General features: G+C 47.8%; 1 protein-coding gene across 5 annotated transcripts in view; it reads left to right on the forward strand.

The window, feature by feature from the left end:
- The window catches only part of SNPH (syntaphilin), a 41,939-nt gene that overhangs the window by 4,170 nt on the left and 18,669 nt on the right, over positions 1-19,100 (forward strand). The gene's annotated exons all lie outside the window — the stretch shown is intronic.

Here is a 19,100-nt window from a genome sequence, read left to right on the forward strand (position 1 = left end):
CGGCTAACAGAGGGAGACAAATATCTAAATGTGTAGGTATGATGAACCATCTAGGAGCTGTGATAATACTGATGTGGGTGTAATGGGACAGGGAGGGGGGATGGCCTTTCCTACTCAGTGGGTCAGGAAGGTGAGGGTGATGCCATTTTCTGTGTTGAATTTGTGTGTAATAATAATAATAATAAATGTTCTACGCAACTTAGGACATTTTCAAACAGTTCTTGGCTCTTGACCCCAGCAACCCAAAATGTGGCCACAGAGTCTGAGGGGCCATCCAGACTCCCTTCTGTGGCACAGTTCCAAAGGAACCATCCATTTGTCGCAGGTGGGCCTGAACCTTCCCTGTCATCAGAGGCCTCTAGAGGCAGGACTCTGAGGCTCCTCTTGGAAAGCCTGTCTAGTGCCTATAACAATGCAATAGGCTTGGGAACTTCTTCCTCATGTCATTCTTTCACCTGTCTGGAGCACCTGACCCCTGGAGAGATGAAGGCATTTACCCAAGATTACTCAGCAAGGCTGGGATCAGAACTCTGGCCTAATGGAATTGCATTTCTGAGCCATATGTGCATCTTTCTACATCTGGGTCACCAGGGACCTAAGGGGCTGTTTCTTCATTTGATGGGCAGCTTGCACTGAGTGGGAGGTTTGATGCAGGTGATGTGAAGCTTGAGCTGCGGGCCCTTATAGAGGATGAGGCCTGTGTTCCCAGGCTGCTTTTTACTGCTTAGTGGAGAGATATTTATGAAGTGTTTGTCACATGCTAGCACCTCTGAATTGAGGTGCTGAGCCAACCAAAAGGGAGCATCTGGGAAGCAGCCTGGTGCAGTGGAAAGAGCCAGCACCGAGGGGCCGGGAGACTCACTTTAGCTCTGCCAGGACTCCCTGGGTGGCCTGGGGCGAGACTCTTTGCTTTTCCACACCTGCAAAATGATAGTCAGAGGTGGTGATCTCTAAGGGCTCTTCATGTGCTGACTGGCTAATAATTCAGTATCTCTTCCCTCTGTTCCAGAACCACTTTAGGGGGTACAAGAGTGGATAGGATACAGATAACTGTAACTTGAGGAAGAATGAGATAAATATAAGAAGAGGAATGAACAAATGCTCTGTGAGTTTGCTAGAGGGAGAGGGCTTGGGAAAAGCTCAGTTCAAAAGCTACCTCTTCAAAGATAAGATGAGATGTAGATAGAGGTGGGGTTTTTTTGAACCAGGAGGAGTAGCAGAAACATGCTATCATTCTGTGACAAGAAGGCTGTATAGCAGAGCAATGGTCCTCAGACTTAGACTTCAAAGATCAGTACATTTGGGAATGTATCCTAGGTTGGCCAACTTTTTAATCTGCCAGGCAAAGACACATGACACTTGTTCTGTTTACTATTACTATCATATAGTGAGAGAAAGAACATTTTAATACCTTTAGCCCCAAAGTAAGAAGCTATATAAAATCAGAAAAAAGTATTCCTTCAAACTGAATGCATTTTGCTGTATTAAAAATTCACTGCAGGGGCTTCCCTGGTGGCACAGTGGTTGACAGTTCACCTGCCGTTGCAGGGGACACGGGTTCGTGCCCCGGTCCGGGAAGATCCCTCATGCCGCGGAGCGGCTGGGCCCGTGAGCCATGGCCGCTGAGCCTGCGCGTCCGGAGCCTGTGCTCCACAACGGGAGAGGCCACAACAGTGAGAGGCCCGCGTACCACAAAAAAAAGAAAAAAAAAAAAAAAAAAACTCACTGCATTGTCCATGCTTTTGCTGCAGACCAGTGTCCTTGTGTTTGGCTCTGAAGTCAGGCTGCTTGGGTTCGAATCCTGGCCAAGTTACTTTTTCTCTCAGAGCCTCTGCTTCCTCATCTGTGAAATGGGGACATGATGCTATCTACCTCATAAGGTCATTAGGAGGTCTGCATGCCATGATAAAACATGAAAAGCAAGGGACCTCAAACCCTGTTGTCTATGTTGGGCTCTTTGGGGGTGATAGCAAATTAGAGAGTGTTGCTTGAAAGAGGTGGCTGCTAGCCTGCTCTCGCCACCGCTGCCATGCAAGAACTTGGGCCTCGTGTTGTCAGATCTTCTCATTTGTAAGAAATCTGGATGTTTGTGACATCTCTTGATTTTTTTAATGTGGCCAACTAGGAAACACTTTAAAACGCACCCATTAATGTGTGTCTGTGTCAGGCCATCAGTCTGTGTCCCCTGAGGTACAGTGTTAGATGCCAGGTGCGTAGTGCTCCTAGTTGTCACCTGAGGATGAGGGCGGAGAAGGGAAACGAGGCTGGAAGTGCAGGCCTGGGCCAGGGATGCCCTATCTGCAAGGCAAGGGAACATATTACTTTGGTCACTTGTGATCTTCTGCTTCTGGGCCCCCAGCTTCAAAGGCCTAATTAGTGCCCCTTCCGTTCTGGCAGCACTGTCAGAATGGAGCCTCTAGAGACTGAGGCCTCCAGGCACCTCTGAGCCCCCTTGAAGCTGTCACACTAGTCGGCCTCCCTACCACAGGGTCTCTGGAAGCCTGGTGGGCAGCCTCAGAAGAGGGAACTTGGCTGATGGCACGTGAAGCTGGCATAGAAGCCACACCCGAGGAGAGACTCTGGCAGCTCCTCAGCGGGAGAGGTGCTTCCTGTTCTCTGGAAGCCCTGCTGGTTCTGCCACCTCTGCCTGGGTTGTGATGAGGTCTGGACAGCAAGTGGTCTCTCTGTAGAGAGCTCTGCCACACAGCCACCACCGAGGAAAAGCTGGGATCTGAGTGTGGAGGAAGCCTGGAGCCTTCTCAGAGAAGGACCTCAGAGGAGCTCCTAATTAGCAGGAGGGGTCCCGCTGACATGCTTTCAGGACATTCTGGGATTCAGTCTAAAGCCACTGAGGACAGTTTACATTTTTGTGGCTCTAGTTAATCAAATATTCATCAAGCACCTACTGTGGTCAGGCTTTATCCGGGCCGCTGTGGGAGAATGCAAAGAAGTATTTCCATCCATTCATTCAGCCAGTGTGTACAGAGTGTCTGCTCTGTAAGCAGGCCCCAAGATGTGGTCCCTCCCCTTAGGGAGCTTTTTAGGCTGATAAATATATATGGATGGTACATGGAGCCTGGCTCATAGAAATATTAATAACAGCTGCTGTTCAATTGTGTGCCTTCTGAGTAAAAGATACTAGCCATATAGTACCTGCTTTAAAGAGTGGGTACTGGGATTGAATGGAATCCTCATCTGAAGCACTCAGCACTGTGCCCGCCACACACTGGTGCTCAATAAAAGGGTAGCTGCATTATAGTTAACTTGGAAAATTGGGCAGATCCAGAAGAAAGGCCAAGACACAGATGGGTCAGAGAAAACAAGAAGCAAAACAATTCAGGCCCACTTAGCATATGTTATCCTCATTTTATAGATGAGGACACTGAGGCTCGGAGAGAGGAAGTAGTTTGTTCAGAGTTACGCAGCTGCTGTGTAGCAGAGCCTACACTTAAATGCTGGTCAGTTTGGCATCGAAGCTATGTTCTTTCTTCTAAGCCATATTGCCTCTAAAGAAGTGGTTAATGAACAGAACAATAAAACTACCACATTCGGCAGGGGAGGCAGTGCCACCTGGTGAGGTTAGGAGTTTTTATAATTGAGGAAGCTGGGACTAGTGGAAAGAAGGAACTGGCCAGAGTTATATAACCAGGAAGTGGTAGGGTTGGGACCCCAATCTAGGCATACTGGACATGACTTCCCACACTGCTGGGACAGAATAGTAGCCGTTGAGGGTAAAGATAGTTGTCTCCAGATACTCAAAGTTCAGTCACAGGAAAGAGCCCAGGCTTCCATATGCCCTGAAGGGCAGACCCCAGACCAGCACTTACAAGTGTCAGCCAGGGAGGAAAATTTTGGCTCAGTTCTAGGAAGAACATTCTAAATTGAAAAACCATCTAGCAGGGATTCCCTGGTGGCACAGTGGTTGAGAGTCCACCTGCCGATGCAGGAGACACGGGTTCGTGCCCCGGTCCGGGAAGATCCCACATGCCGCGGAGCGGCTGGGCCTGTGAGCCATGGCCGCTGAGCCTGCGCGTCAGGAGCCTGTGCTCCGCAACGGGAGAGGCCACAGCAGTGAGAGGCCCACGTACCGCAAAAAAAAACACACAAAAAAACAAAACATCTAGCAATGAAACAATATGTTTTGAGAGCTAGCTCCTCATCTCTGGGCAGCTCACATAGGTCTGAATGTTCTAGAAGGAGTTCTTGCAATGTAATGGGGTTTGGAATGGCTGTGCTTGGCAGTCTTACAATCTAGAGGATCTGGAGTTCTAGTATAGGACTGGTCACAGGTGATGCAAGCAGTGGGTACCACTGGCGACCCCAGGAGAAAGGGTAACTGTAGGCTGGAGCTATCTGAGAAAGCTTCCTGGAGGAGGAACTAGAGCAGGATCTAAAGGGCTGCGAAGAGGGAGAGGAGTAGGACTGGGTAAGGTGAGCCCGCCAGTCTAGCTGGGCTGTGGGGTTAGTGCTTCTCAGCAAAGGGTCTTCCCCTGTTCTCTGGGGCTTTTTAAATGGTGGAAATGACACAGTGAGTCCTGGGTCTTTCCTCATTAGGAGGCTGGTTTGGCACCACATCCCCCTCTTACCTCCCAGCCATCCCTGCCTCCTCTCTTCATTGTACCACTCACCTCCTCCCACCCTCCCTTTCAGAGGTGGCAGACTTTGGACATTGAGCTCCCTGGGAGAAAGGTGTGCCAAACGTGGCCTCTGCCGTGAGGTGAAGCCCGCAGCATCTGACAAGGGCCACCTTCCTTGCGTTCGGGCACAGAGCTGAAGCCGACCTGGGCCTCCTAGCAGCTTCTTGCTGCTCAGGGTGAGCCCTGGCTTCAGAGTCAGGCCTGGCTCATCTCCAGTTCTGCTCCTTGTTAGCCTGGGACCTCAGACAAATTGTCTTACCCCCAGGGCCATGTTCTCATCTACCAAAGAGGGATTGATCATTCCTGCCTGAAAGGAGAGCAATGATCTGCTGAAAGGGCCTGGCATACAGCAGATGTCCGCACAAATGCCCCTCTTCTGCACGGCCTCAATCGCTTCTCTGCCCACTGGGTCCCAACCCTTGTCCAGGTGAATGATAAGAGGGACACCACATACCAGGTGCAGGGATGTGTGACTTAGTGCATCCTCCTACCGCTCTGTGAGGAAGGTATTATTATAGAAGAGGAAATTGAGTCACAGAGAATTTAAGCAACTTGTCTGTTATATGCGGCCTAGCTACCAAATATCTGATTCCAGAGCCCACCTTCTCTCCACCCCTTTTCCTCCCTTTGCTTTTTCATCCTATTTCTCTCCCTATTTCTGTTCTCAGGCCTGTGAGTATCCGTTCGTCCCTCCTCAGCCCTTAGCTGGGCTCTTACGAGCAAGATTACCAGCCCTGGGCCTGATTGGAGTGAGTCGGCCTAAGAGCTAGAGAAAGGCATTTTGTTACTTCAGAAATGTCCCTAAGGGACCCTTGGTCCCATTCTATCCCAGGTCAGCAGTATACCTTCCACGGGCCTTTCCTTTCTACCTAAATTACTTTTACTCACCCCAGTTCCCTCTGCTTGAAATTTTCTTCCCACCACTACTGCTATCTCCCCATGTTCCCATTTGTCTCAAGGCCCAGCTCACATGCCATCTTTCACGGGTCCCTCTTCATCAGGTCCTTCCCAGAGCACAGGCTCCTAGTCACCAGACCAAGGTCTGTGTTCGCAGAGGACGGAGAGCACCTGACCCTCCATGCCCTCCCATTCCCTGCCCTGCAGAGAGCAGCCCATGCTGGGCAGTACCCAGGGCCCAGCCTGGAGCTGTAGGACACCTTGAGCCAACTCTCTGTTTTGTGGCTTCCTTCTGGAAGGAAGGGGGTGGGGCCCGTGCCTGGGAGAAGATGGGCTTCAGAGTTTGTTAGGACTGGCAGGAGATCGCCATTGTAAGGAATCCCAGAGGTTAGCCTTCAGATGAAGGAGACCAGGATCCAAGCCTAGACAGGCTGAGTGGTCGAGAACAGAGAGCATGGACTTTGCAGTTGGACATGCTTGGTCTCGAACATGGACTTACTTTGTGACCATGGGCAAGTCACTTGATTTCTCTGACCTTTTGTTTCCTCAGTAGTAAAAATGGGCATCATAATCATAATCCCAGCCTCATAGGAGCAAAGCTGGGTAGAGAATTAAACTAGATTAGAAATCCCATATGTGTAAAGCCCCCAGCACAGGGTTTAGCACACAGTAGGTGCTTAATAAATGCCAGTACCCTTCCATGCACAGTTAGAAGGAAAGAACTTTGTAACTTCTCTAGTTCTCCAAAGATCCGATACATCTTCAGTTGGTAGTGAGCTCCTCTCTCACTAGAGGTATTCAAACTGGGTCTGGGTGACTGCAGAACAGGAACGTTATTCAGAGAAGTGAAGCTTCAATCAGATGGATGTTGGGCTTTGAAACCTTCAGATTTTTTCCTGCCCTGAATTTCTGCAATTCTGTGAAGACTTTGACTCAGATCTCATTAGTCAGTTATTAGAAATCAGTTGGGGTTCAGCTTGGATGTCTGCTTAGCACAGATACAGGACAGAATCCGGCTGGAGCTACGAGCTTTCTCCCAAGAGGTGGCAAGGCTAGAAACAAAATCGGGTCTAAGAAGAAGAGTTCTCATAGCTCCTGTGAAGGGAACCTGCCTGGTATATTCGGGGCATGAAGCTAAATGTTTAGGCTGAATTTTGGGAAGGCTTCCCCATGGCCAATAGCATGAACTGCCCAGGGCAAGGCCTGTGTTTGATTTATCTCTGAATCCCCAGTGCCCAGCGCAAGCCAGGCACACAGGAAGTATTCTGGACGAATAACGAGCAAATGGCCAGTAGCCTTGGTGTTTCTCACAGATGGAATCCTGAGTTGAGAGACTCTTAGGACTCCCCTGGAGGCCAAGTGGCAGGTTCATACTCAGTGCATGTACGTCCGTGTGTCTGTGTCCAGGTCCCAGGCTTCCCAGAAAGACTCCTCCTGCTTCCTGCTGCCCTGCCTTCTTCTCTTTCCCCTGCCCCTTCCCCTCCTTCCAGCTTTATTGATGTACAGACAACATACATCAAGCTGCACATACTTAAAGTGTACAGTTTGGTAAGATTTGACATAGTATGTAACCCATGAAACCATCGCCACAATTAAGATAGTGAACACATCCATCAACCCCCGAAGTTTCCTCTTGCACCTCTGTAATTCCTTCCTCTCACGCCTCCCTCTCCCCTCCCTTGTCCAGGCAACCACTGACCTGCTTTCTGTCACTATCAATTACTTTGCATTTTCTAGAATTTTGTATAAATGGAATCATACAGAATATACTTTTTGGGAGGCGGTGGGGGTCTGGCTTCTTTCACCCGGCATGATTATTTAGAGATTCAAGTTGTTGTGTACATCAGTTTATTCCTTTTTATTTCTGAGTACACATAGTACACCATTGTATGGAAGGGTAAACCATGATTTGTTTTGCCCTTCATCTGTTGATGGACATTTGGTTTTTTCTAGTTTTTTGTTATTATAAATAAAGCTGCTGTGAACAATTGTGTATAAGTCTTTGTATGGATATACCTTCCTGTTCTCTAGGGTAAATACCTAGGAGTGAAGTGGAGCGGCTAGATCATTTGGTAAATATATATTTAACTTTTAAAAAAACTGCCCAAGTGTTTCCAGAGTGGTTGTACCATTTTACATTCCCAGCAGCAGCGTATGAGAGTTATGGTTTCTCTGCATCCGCAACAGTACTTGGTATGATCAGTCTATTTAAATTTTTTTTTTTTTTTTTTTTTTTTTTGCGGTACACGGGCCTCTCAGTGTTGTGGCCTCTCCCGTTGCGGAGCACAGGCTCCAGACGCGCAGGCTCAGCGGCCATGGCTCACGGGCCCAGCCGCTCCGCGGCATGTGGGATCTTCCCGGATCGGGGCACGAACCCATGTGCCCTGCATCGGCAGGCGGACTCTCAACCACTGCGCCACCAGGGAAGCCCTAGTCTATTTAATTTTAATCATTCCAATAGGTGTATAGTGGTATCTCCTTATGGCTTTAATTTGCATTTTCCTAATGACTAACGATGTTGAGCATCTTTTTGTGTGCTTATTTGCCATCCATATATCTTTGGTGAATTATTTGTTCAAGTATTTTGCCAACTTTTAAATATTTAACTATTTGGCTGTTGGTCTTAATATTATTGAGTTGTAAGAGTTATTTATACATACTCGATACAAGTTCCTTGTCAAATATATATTTTGCAGCTATTTTCTCCCAATCTGTGTCTTGCCCCAGAGAGCCCTGTGGGAGTTTCAGACTCAGCGTGCGTGTGTATGTATGTGTGTGTGTTTGTGTGTGTGTGTGTGAGAGAGAGAGAGACTCAGAAAGAGACTAGCTTCCTGAGAGATTGCAGCCTCTGAATTCAGTCCTTCTCTACTATCACGTGGAATCACAGGACAGCACCTAGAGGTACTTAAAATTCACACATCTCCACAGCTTTGTTTTGCAAACAGGGGGCCTGAGTTCCTGAGACCATGGGGTGTAGCGTCAGAGCCCACACAGACCTCTGATCTCTAGAGGAAGAGGGCCCATGCTGGGTGCCTTGATGCCTTTGATTCCGGTGACACTTGGTGAAGCAGGTCACCTTTCTCCCTCACCTTGTATGTACAATGGGCACGGCACTGCCTTTCTGTGGGTGAGAGGCAGGTGCAGAACTCTGTAGCTGACCATCTCAACTCCAAGGACAAGGAGAGTGTCAGCACCATCTATCGTCACAAAAGGCATTTGGGAGACAGAGGAGGAGAAGCCATATATTCATTAAGGAGTGTTTGTTGAGCTCCACGCTGGGCCAGGCTCGAGATGCACTGGCTGGAACAGCGCAGGGCAACCTTCTCTGCTCTGCTCTGGGTGTGTGGAGCCTGGTTGAGGGCATCACTACCTCTTCTGCCAGTGCCCTTGCACAGCTCGCCAGCAGTGCACATCGCTGCTTAAGCCAAACGCCTCTGTGTCTGTGTGTCTGTGTATATAGACTTAGAAACCCTCAGAAAATGGAAGATAGTGATCCACAGCGGATGTGTGTAAACAGCCTGTGTCCTCCTGGTATAACAAAAGAGCACATGCCATGGGGCCACCTTGGCGAGAGCTGTGAACTCTGCCCCCCGTGGAGCCACACGTGGGCATCCATGCTTGAATTGAGCTTGGAAGAGAAGCAGGTAGAAGAAGCTTGGAAGGGCTTTCTAGGCAGAGGGCACTGCATAGGCGACAGCATGGTGAACCCATGAGGTGAATCAGTGAGGATATTTGGGAAGATGTGATGGCAGAGGCCAGGTGGTCACACAGCTCCATGAGGTGGGGGCATTGTCTCCATTTATAGATGGGGACACTGAGGTATCAACTCAAAAGAAGGGTGGCCTCAGGCCTGTGAGTCAATGGCAGAGCTGAGCGTACGGGTTCCCAGTTCTGTGCTCTTTCTCCTGTGCTGGGCTGTGTCCCAGGGGAGATGGACAGTGGCCTCGAGGCCATTTTCCTGGTACTAGGTTGACTGTGCATGGGGTTCTCAGGTCCCAGATCACCTGGTTGGCTGCCTGACTTCCTTCAGCTCGTGTTTGCTAGCCCTTGATTCTGAATCTGGCCCTGCTCCTGGCACCTGGGAGACTGAGCCACTGAAGGCGTGATGCCCACTTCTCTTCCGGCCTCGCGTGCTAGATGACAACTAGCCAGACTCTCAGGCCCGGTACTGATGCTCATAGTACACAGGCCAGAACTGCCAGCGCCACTCTGGATACTGGTGTGTTTTAAGCTGGGTATATTGCCAACCCTGAACAAAAATAGGGTTCTGTTATTAAGGGAGAAGGGGAGATGAACATTGGGTGGGCATCACCCCCACGTACCCAGAGGCCTGGGCATCATCACGGTTCTTCCCTCTCCCTGGTTTCCCACGGCCCATCTCTTTTGGTCCCTGTCTACTCCCTACATTTCTCTCGAAGACATCTTTACTTCTCTCACTTCCTTTCCTCTTCTCCCGTCTTGGCTTTCCTGGTGCCCTTTCTCATCTCTTCCAGCCCATTCTCAGCAGAGCTGGTACAGGGTTATCGTCTACAATCTAAACCTGACCTCGTCCTTCCTCTGCTCAGAACTTTTTCTGTAGGCTCAAAAGGTGCTCCCCCAGTGCCTGGTCTCCCCTCTGCTCCCCTTTGTCCCTACACTGTCTGGTCTCGTGAACCCAGCCCCTTGTATCTCCCCTTCTCCTGCATGTTTCTGTAATGTTGACCCCCCTTCCCTGCACTGAAGCTGGAATGCTCCTCCATAGACATCTGCATCCATCTGCAGAAGCCTGCTCCTGAGTTCTGCAGAGAGGCTCCCTCTGTCCTCTGCCCAGCCTCTCCCTGACACACTCTTTGATTACTGGGACTACTGGGGAGAACCCAGCGCACATAGACGCTTGGTAAACATTGACTGAAATGTCCCTGCCAGAGCTGCCACACAGGTAAGAAGTACTCTGATTAGGAGAGAGGAGAAGCTTGAGGGGACCTGCTTTCAATCTTGGAGCTAGGCCACTTTCGAGCTACGTCTCTCCAGGAGGCCTCAGTTTCCCTCTTTGCCATGTGAGGTGAAGACACTTGTCACAAGGCCAAAGAGACACAGAAAGACCATCTTTGGTAATTCCTGTTTTGAGCTCGAACTCCTTGCCTTTCAGGAGGCAAGGCTAAGTGCCTGTGGTTTTGTCAAGGGGAAACACAGCTGCTGTGCGTATGTTATGGGGGGAGAATCAACTAGCAACTCAGCCCTTTAGAAAAGCAGTTTGGCAGCATATTCAAACTTTTTGACCCTATAAACCTACTACTGGGGATCCTTCCTAAGGAAATAATTCTAACGACAGAAAAATAATAATGCATGAAGATGTCTGTTGTAGCATTCTTTTTGATAGTAAAAAAGTCTATATGTTCAACAGAGGGGGATGTTAAGGTAACAGTGATGGACCCATGAAATGGACTATTATACAGCCCATAAAATACTTCCTATAAAGAATATGCCGTATCATGGGCAATTCATAAACCATGTTAAATTTTTTAAAAAGATATAAAGGTGCCTCTCTACCATGTTTATAACTATGTAAAAATAACAAAACCCGCCTCCAAAATAGTTTTTCTTCTATGCTTAGAAAAAAGCTAGGAGGAGCAGCCGACAAATTAATCAGTGGTTTATCTCTGAGTAGCAAAAATGGAGGCTTTTTTTTTTTAAAAAAAGATGTGTGCTACTTTATAGCTATAATAACAACATTCATAAATAGAACTATATTTAACATTTAAAAATTACCCAGTTGGAGCTAATTCCGTGACCTTCTTGGGGTGAATTATTCACTTGTCTCTGGGCCTTGGTTTATAAAATAAGGGAAAGAAATGACTGCTCATTGGGCAGTGTGTGCCAGGGCTCTTCACAGCATTATCTGATTAAATCTTCGCAGTTGAAACCCTATGTTGCAGATGAGGAAGCTATAGCCCATGGTCAGTCCTCTGCTGAGACCTAGGTTTTCCAGCTAGGTTCTGCTCTAGGAAAAACCCCTGCTCTGCACACCTTCCCGGGGGCCCCTGCGATTACGAAGATCTTTGCCTGCTCAGGGGAAATGTCAGGGCAGAGGGACACCTGAGAGCCCTGTGTCAACAGAGCCGGGGAGGAGTTTATCTTACAGGGTGGGGGAGGCTGGTATTTGCCCGCAGGTGGGAAGGAGAGCTTTCTGCTGACTGCAGCCAGAGCTGCTGGTCTCTGCTTTACCTTTTGGCACCAGCAGCCTTTTCCTGAACAGGATTTGCCCCTCAGCCCAAGTCCCCCGTTCTGTGTTCCCAGCCTCCCTGGGAGTCATCCCAGCACCCTGGGCTCAGAGCTGCAAGGGTTCAAATCTCAGCTCCACCAGTATACCTGGGGCCTTGGTCAAGCGCCACACCTTCCCCCTGACCTCAGATCCTCTATCTATAAAATGGGATTGGACTAGACTGGAGATTCCAAACCCCAATGCCAGGCAGCTAACAAACGAAACAGCCCAGGTAAAGAGCACAAGTGCAGGTAAGAACTGGCAAAAAGGGGCCACTCCTCAGCCTCAGCCCATCACTGCCATGCAGGAATGCAGGCGCGGAGCTGCAGGATCTTTGGGGTTAAGACAAGCTAGAAATCTGGGTTTCTTTAAGTATGCAGTCTCTCAAGTTATAAATGTTGACTGAAATTAAAATACACGTACATGCAGGCCAAAGGAGAGTGGTCTTTAGGCACGATACAGCCTATGGGCTGCCAGTTTGGGACCCCTGGAGTTGCCTGTCTCTGAGTACCTTCTGGCTTTGACCTTCTGGTCCCTGGCCTCCTGGCCTCCAGGTGCTCCTCGAGGAAACGTTGGGCGGAGTGAGGCCCAGGCCTGCGAGAGCAGGGAGGCCAGTCGGCTAAGGAGGGGGAGGCCCTCAGCTTGGCTCTCCTGGACCCCATCCATGCCCTGTACAGATACAAGGGCTGAAAAGGCTCTGTCCTGCTGCCTGCCCCAAGCCCCACCCCTACCCCTGCGCTTGACCTGCACAGCCCCACTTTACCATCGTGACAACGATTAACCTCACGTACACGTAAGGAAACTGGCCCTGATTATGACAGGCCTGCAGGCACACAGCTCCCCACTGAGCTGGGATTTGAATCCAGGAGTGTTTGGCTGTACCCACCGAGCTCCTGCATTTAGTCCTCACGGCCCCCCGAGGGCTCGGCGGGTGCTGGTGCGGACGGCAGTGTTGAGTACACGGAGCTGAGCACACAGCCGAGCGTGGTTGTACGTGTACTTGTGCGTGGACACAACCGGACCTGTTGTGTGCAGATCAAGGTGCTGGGCACCTGTGCTTAATACAGTCAGTCCTTGTTATTTGCAATAGTGATGTTCTATAAACCAGCTGTGAACCCTGAATTAGTACAAAACCATTGCTCCTGAGGGAGAATACAGAATTAGGCTCCTGGGAGCCTCTGGTCACAACATTTTCATCAACTGATCAATACATAACATTGTTTTATTTATTTGTGTTTCTGTTTAAAGACACCTTTAATATACATTGTTGGTACATTCACATTGAATTCGTGCCAACAGCACTATAACTCACACCTGGACGAACCTTATCTGACATTTATTTTCTCCATAAGGCACGTCACAGCCTTCCTTAGCTTAGGAACACTGGACAGCGCTTCAGCACTATGCTAGTGGGCCATTTTAAATAGCAAAATTACCCCCCCCACACCAGCAAAGCACAAAATATGTTAAAAACATAGCTCTAAAGAGACCACAAAAAGGACACTTGTTTATAGTATAAGAAAGGAACCAAGCTAAGTGAAGTGTGTGCATTTTTGATAACTGTGTACTCCTGGAAACTGTGCAGTTTAAAATACTATTTTTTAAAATCAATTTTATTTAAAAGAAAAAGAAAGAAGAAAAGAAATGAAACGGGAGGTTGCCTTGTTCCACTCAGCTGGGAACATGGGCATCAGGCAACTGAAATTTTTCACCGCTCTGTGCATTCCACCCAGGACTGTGAACGAACTGGGTATTGATTTGGGGCTTATGAATAAATGTTAGCAAGGAGATGATTCACAACTACAGAATCTGCAAACCAGGAGGGTCCACTGTAATGTTGTATCTTTCACTTTTCTCTGAGGGCTGCTGTCAGGATTTGGGGTTGTTGACACAACGAATTGGATTTTCTGAGTGCGGAGATGTAATTTAGAGGGGCAGCTGGAATCGTTTGAGTTCCACTCTCAGTATTACCACCTACTTGCTACGTGCCCTCCTGCAAGTTCACTGGTCTCTGGTGGTAAAATGGAGGGCACACCCCCTAACGTGAGGGTGAACTGAGAGGATAAATGTGGAACACCCAGGACAGTGCCTGGCAAGAGGCTGATTAAATGACAGCTTTCAAACGGTGCTTTCACGCTTTCCCTTAAGATGCAGTTTTTAAGGGTTTTGTACTCAAGACCCTGCTAGATACTAAGGATTCGGAGATGGATAAATCCCTGGCTTACAAATCTAGCAGGAGAGACCAGCCCACCTAAATAGGACGCCATGTGTGAGAAGGACTATAATAATATAAACTAAGTACTGCAAAGCTTTTCTTGCCCCTTTTTTTACTTGCTAAGAAGCCCGCACTTACTTGGGTAGTGATATCAACCCAGGTGAGTGCAGAAACACTTATTCATCCAGCAAATGTTTGTTGAGGGCCTGTGGGGTGCCAGGCACTGGTCTAAGCGCTGGGAACTAAATTAAGAAATAAATGGGCAAATATCCTTACCTTCCTAGAGCTTATATTCTAGAGACAATAAACAAAGTACATAAATATATTAGCTGTTGCTAAGGACTGTGGAGAAAATAAAGCATGGGGAGAAAGAAAGAGACCCCTGAAATACAAACTATTATAATATTTCAGATGAAGATTTTGGAGTGGAATAAAGATGTAACATATATGAACAACATTAAGAACAAGCCTATTTAGGTGAATAAATAAATACTGTTTATGGAGTGCTTTCCCTATGCCAGATCCTTGCTAGGCATTTAGCAGGTATAACTGCTAATCGTGACTGTACTTGTGCACAGTATCTGTAATTAGCTCCATTTTACAGATGAGGAGACTGAGGCTTAGAGAAGTAAAGTGGTATTCCCACTGTCATAAATATAGTGGGTAGTGCAGTTTGGAATTCAAATCCTGGCATATTTGAGCCCAAAGCCATGGTTTCTTTTTGTTAAATTAGCCTCCCAGCAAAGGGGAAAAACTCATTCTGAGACAAAGGGATTTTAATATAGACATAGATTTTTACAGAGTCTCCCTTTGAAAACATTTTAAAATGCTCCTTTTAGCTAAATTAAGGGGTGGAGCAGCTTCTCCAGAGTAGGAGGTCTTTTGGGGAGAGAGGTTTATAATTACCCACCCTCTTTCAGCAAGTGTGAGCCATGTTGGGCGCTGTCAAAGGCCCCAGATCTTAGTGAAGGCAAAATAATTCAGCTTGATGGGGGAAGTGCCACTGGAAGTCAGTTGGACAGGAATCAGCTGCTGAGGACGGCAGGGAAGCTGGCAGCTGGAGAAAGAAAGGGGGTCTGGGAGGAGAGGTGAAGGATGCTGATTTGGGATCAGCATGGCTCCTGGGCTAAACAGGAACAGTTGGGTGAGCTGGGCCTGTATCTCCATACAAAGCCCCCAGGAGCCGCAAGAAGATAGGAGAGACCTGGCTTCCAACAGGAGCAGCATGCCCACAGTGGCTGGTGGGATTGGAATCAGCTGGCCCACCTTCAGTCTCATGTCCCCTGTTCCCACAGCTCACATTGTGGCCTTTGGCAAGTCATCAGTTTCTGCTTAGAAAATGTGGCAGTTGGACTAGATTGTCATGAAATGCCAGGAGAGAGAGTGAGAGCGAGAGAGAATGCAAGAGACAGCATGAGTTTATGTGGTTCCCTGCTTTGTATTCCCAGGAAGATAGAGCTCTCTGATCTCAGATTGGGTGGGGGCTATCTCCATGGAAAGGAGCTGTGGTCCTAGGCAGATCAGATGACATCTGAACATCCCTTTAGCCCTTTGGTCCTTGTGTTCCATGGGTCCTTCAATCTCATGTCAGCCGAGCACAGCACATACAGGGTAACTTGGCTGAGCTCTGAGGCCACCATCTTTCCTTTATCTTGGGATCCTCCTTGCAGATTCACAATAGGCAGTCCTCTATCCCTACAGCAAATCACATGCAATAATGTTTCTTTTAGCGTTCATTTTAGGGAGAGCTTTATGTCTCCTAAAGAACTAGTCTGCTTCCTGCTCTCCCCTAACTATAAGAACAAGAAGACTGGGCATAATTTCTCTTTTTGCTTTGATGGCCAGGAAGCTCAGAGTGGAATCTGAGCCTCGTTATTGCTGCCACGTTTGCATGTGTGGTCAGCCTGTGGTATTCCCTTCTTCCCCAGGCCTCGGTTTCAATGTATATTTTACTGTGTCATTTGTGAGCTGCCTTAAAATTGGTGAGACTTCTGTTTTCCCCTTGGCTTTCCTTCCATGACTTCTTTACTCAAAAAGCCGCCTTCTGTTCTTATTTTATCAGACTCCTGCCTGGATTCGAACAGCGGTGTGGGGTGGGGCTGCAGTGCAGAAGCTTTGTCACTAGAGTCAGGAGGTGAGCTCCCAGCCCAGGCTTTGTGCTGCACTTGCTGAGCAACTTTAGACATATGGCGTGCTCCCTCTGGCTTTCAGTTTCTGTCTGTAAAACGGTGGGCTGTGACAAAGTCTACCCAACATTCTTTCCATTCTAGAGCTCTGTGAGTGTGTTATAGCTCCTGTAGGTACTTGGGGTAAATGCAGGGGAGGGGTGGACGCTAACTCAAGGATCCTAAGAACCGCAGCAGAGATCTGAAGAAAAGAGAGTCCATAGGGTCATGCTTTAAAGCTGGAACCTCGGGAGGAGGCGGTGGCAGGAGAGGAGCCAGGCTGCGGCTTGACAGCTGTATCAGCCAGGAAGCCCAGGGAAGCACATGCTGTGGCCAAGGTCGTTGAAGGACCTCCACCTGCCAGGAGCCACTTGCCAAGCAGCTCCCAAGCTGGGGCTAGCACCAGGGCACCTCTGTCCCCCACACCTCCCCATGGTTGTCTGCAGAGGGGCAGCCCTGGCACAGCTGTGCAGGGATGGAAACCAGTGTCGCCCCTGCTGCCCCTCCCCATGTAGGAGGCTTGCCAGGCATTGGCCTGGAGAGCCACCCCAGGGCAGTCGGCTCGGCAGAGGGTGCCGGTAATCTCAGAGTCACCACCTGGGCTTGCTCTGACTTGCACTAAAGCAAAGAATAATACTTCTGAAAAAGGAGAAAATATCCCCTATAAGAGGCAGTGGTAGCAGTAGTAATGGCAAGAAATGTTCTGTCCTCTGTTTGTCTGGAATTCCCCCATTGCTCCATTCATTGCCTTGGTTGGATAAGGCAGGGTCAGGAGGGTGGGTCCCACTGAATGCATGAGGCAGCTGAGACTCAGGTCAAGGGTGCAAGGTCACCGACAGGGACCATGTGCTGTGGCTTGAGGAGCTGAGGGTCTCTCAGTGCTGGGCTCGCACAGCATCTGGGCTAGTGAGCAGGATGCAGCAGCTGTTGGAAGAGTTGAACACAGTGGTCCTCATGGTGAGGGCTTCTCCTTTGCCCACATGGCTGATTCTTTGAGGGACATGGAGAGACTTACACTGTTTAGGGAGAAGACACATGAAGAATTTCTTTTTGAACAATCTTCCTTGCTCTGCTAACCTCCTGTTTCTGTGAGGTCCACTTGCTTTTTTTCAGGAATATTTTATTTTATTTATTGTCTTTTTATTGAAGTATAGTTGATTTATGATATTGGGTTAGTTTCAGGTGTACAGCTTAGTGATTCAGTATTTTTTTCAGATTATATTCCTTTAGGTTATTACAAGATAATGGGTATAATTCCCTGTGCTTTATAGTATATCCTTGTTGCTTATCAATTTTATATATAGTAGTTCGTAGCTGTTAATCCCATACCTCTAATTTGTCCCTCCCCCTTCCCTCTCCCCTTTGGTATCCACATGTTTGTTTTCTATATCTGTGAGTCTATTTCTGTTTTGTATATAGATTCATTTATATTAGTTTTTAGATTACACATATCAGTGAGATCATATATTTGTCCTTCTCTGTCTGACTTATTTCACTAAGCATAATATTCTCTAGGTCCATCCACATTGTTGCAAATGGCAATATTTCATTCTTTTTTATGGCTGAATAATATTCATTGTGTGTGTGTGTGTGTGTGTGTATATATATATGTATATATACCATTCCTTCTTAATCCAATCGTCTGTTTATGGGACTTGGGTTGTTTCCATGTCTTGGCTATTGTAAATAGTGCTTCTGTTGAATGTTGGGGTGCATGTACTTTTTCAAGTTAGTGTTTTTTCTGGATATATACCTAGGAGTGAAATTGCTAGATCATATGGTAGTTCTACTTTCGGTATATTAAGGAACCTCCACACTGTTTTCCTCAGAGGCTGCACCATTTTACATTCCCGTCAACAGTATACAAGGGTTCCCTTTTCTCCACATGCGATGTTCTGCTTTTATGGAAGCATGAGGAGCCCAGGATGCGGGGATGTAACCCCTGCATCTCCATCCTGGTATTTTAGAATCTCCTGGGAAAGTAGATTTTTGCTTTTTCATGCAGCATAGCGGTATGTGTCCCAGTTCTCTTGTACTATGAGGCAGTCATGATGCAGTAGAAATGCAGGCACTCATGACCTAGACGTCCAGGTGTGACCTTGAGTGATCTCGAAAGCTCTGCAGCTTCAGGTTTCCCATGTGTCCTACGCATCAGTCTCCACCTGGCCTCCCTCCACAGGGAATTTGTGAGGATCAGATGAGGTTGGGGCTATGCCAGACCTTCAAAGGGTCAGTCTTAGTCGCCTGTCTCCTCCAGGCTGACCCAGAGTCAGGAGGACCAGGGCAGTACCTGCCCTGGGCCCAGCTGCCTGAAGTCAGGTAGAGGCAGGAGGGCTGCTTCTAGTTCCTGTCCTGTCACTACTTGCTGAGCCATCCTGGGCCATTCCCTTCCCCTTCCTGGACCATGCCTGTCCTTTTACAATGGTTCATTTTAAATATATATTATATAGATTATTTTTGTTTTTTATTGATATATAGCCACATACTATAAAATCCACCCTTTTAAAATGTACAATACAAAGGGTTTTAGTATATTCACAGAGTTGTGTATCTGTCACCACTATCTAACTCTAAAACACTTTCATCAATCCCATTAACAGTCATCCCCTATTCCTCCTTGGCCCAGCCCTTGGCAACCGCTAATCTGCTTTCTGTCTATGGATTTGTCTGTTCTGGCCACTTCGTATAAATGGAATCACGACATGTGGCCTTTTGTGTCTGGCTTCTTTCATTTAGCATAATATTGTCAAGGTTCATCCATGTTGTAGCGTGTATTGGTACTTTATTCCTTTTTACATCTAAATGATATTCCATCGTATGTATAGGCCACATTTTGTTTGTCCATTCATCCGTTGATGGACATTTGGGTCATTTCCTCCTTTGGGCTGTTGTGAATAGTGCTGCTATGGACATCCCTGTACAAGTTTTTGTTTGAACACCTATTT

Source organism: Aethalodelphis obliquidens, unplaced genomic scaffold (genome assembly GCF_003676395.1).
Source record: "Aethalodelphis obliquidens isolate GAN/ISIS:26980383/991018 unplaced genomic scaffold, ASM367639v1 scaffold42, whole genome shotgun sequence".
Lineage (NCBI taxonomy): Eukaryota > Metazoa > Chordata > Mammalia > Artiodactyla > Delphinidae > Aethalodelphis > Aethalodelphis obliquidens.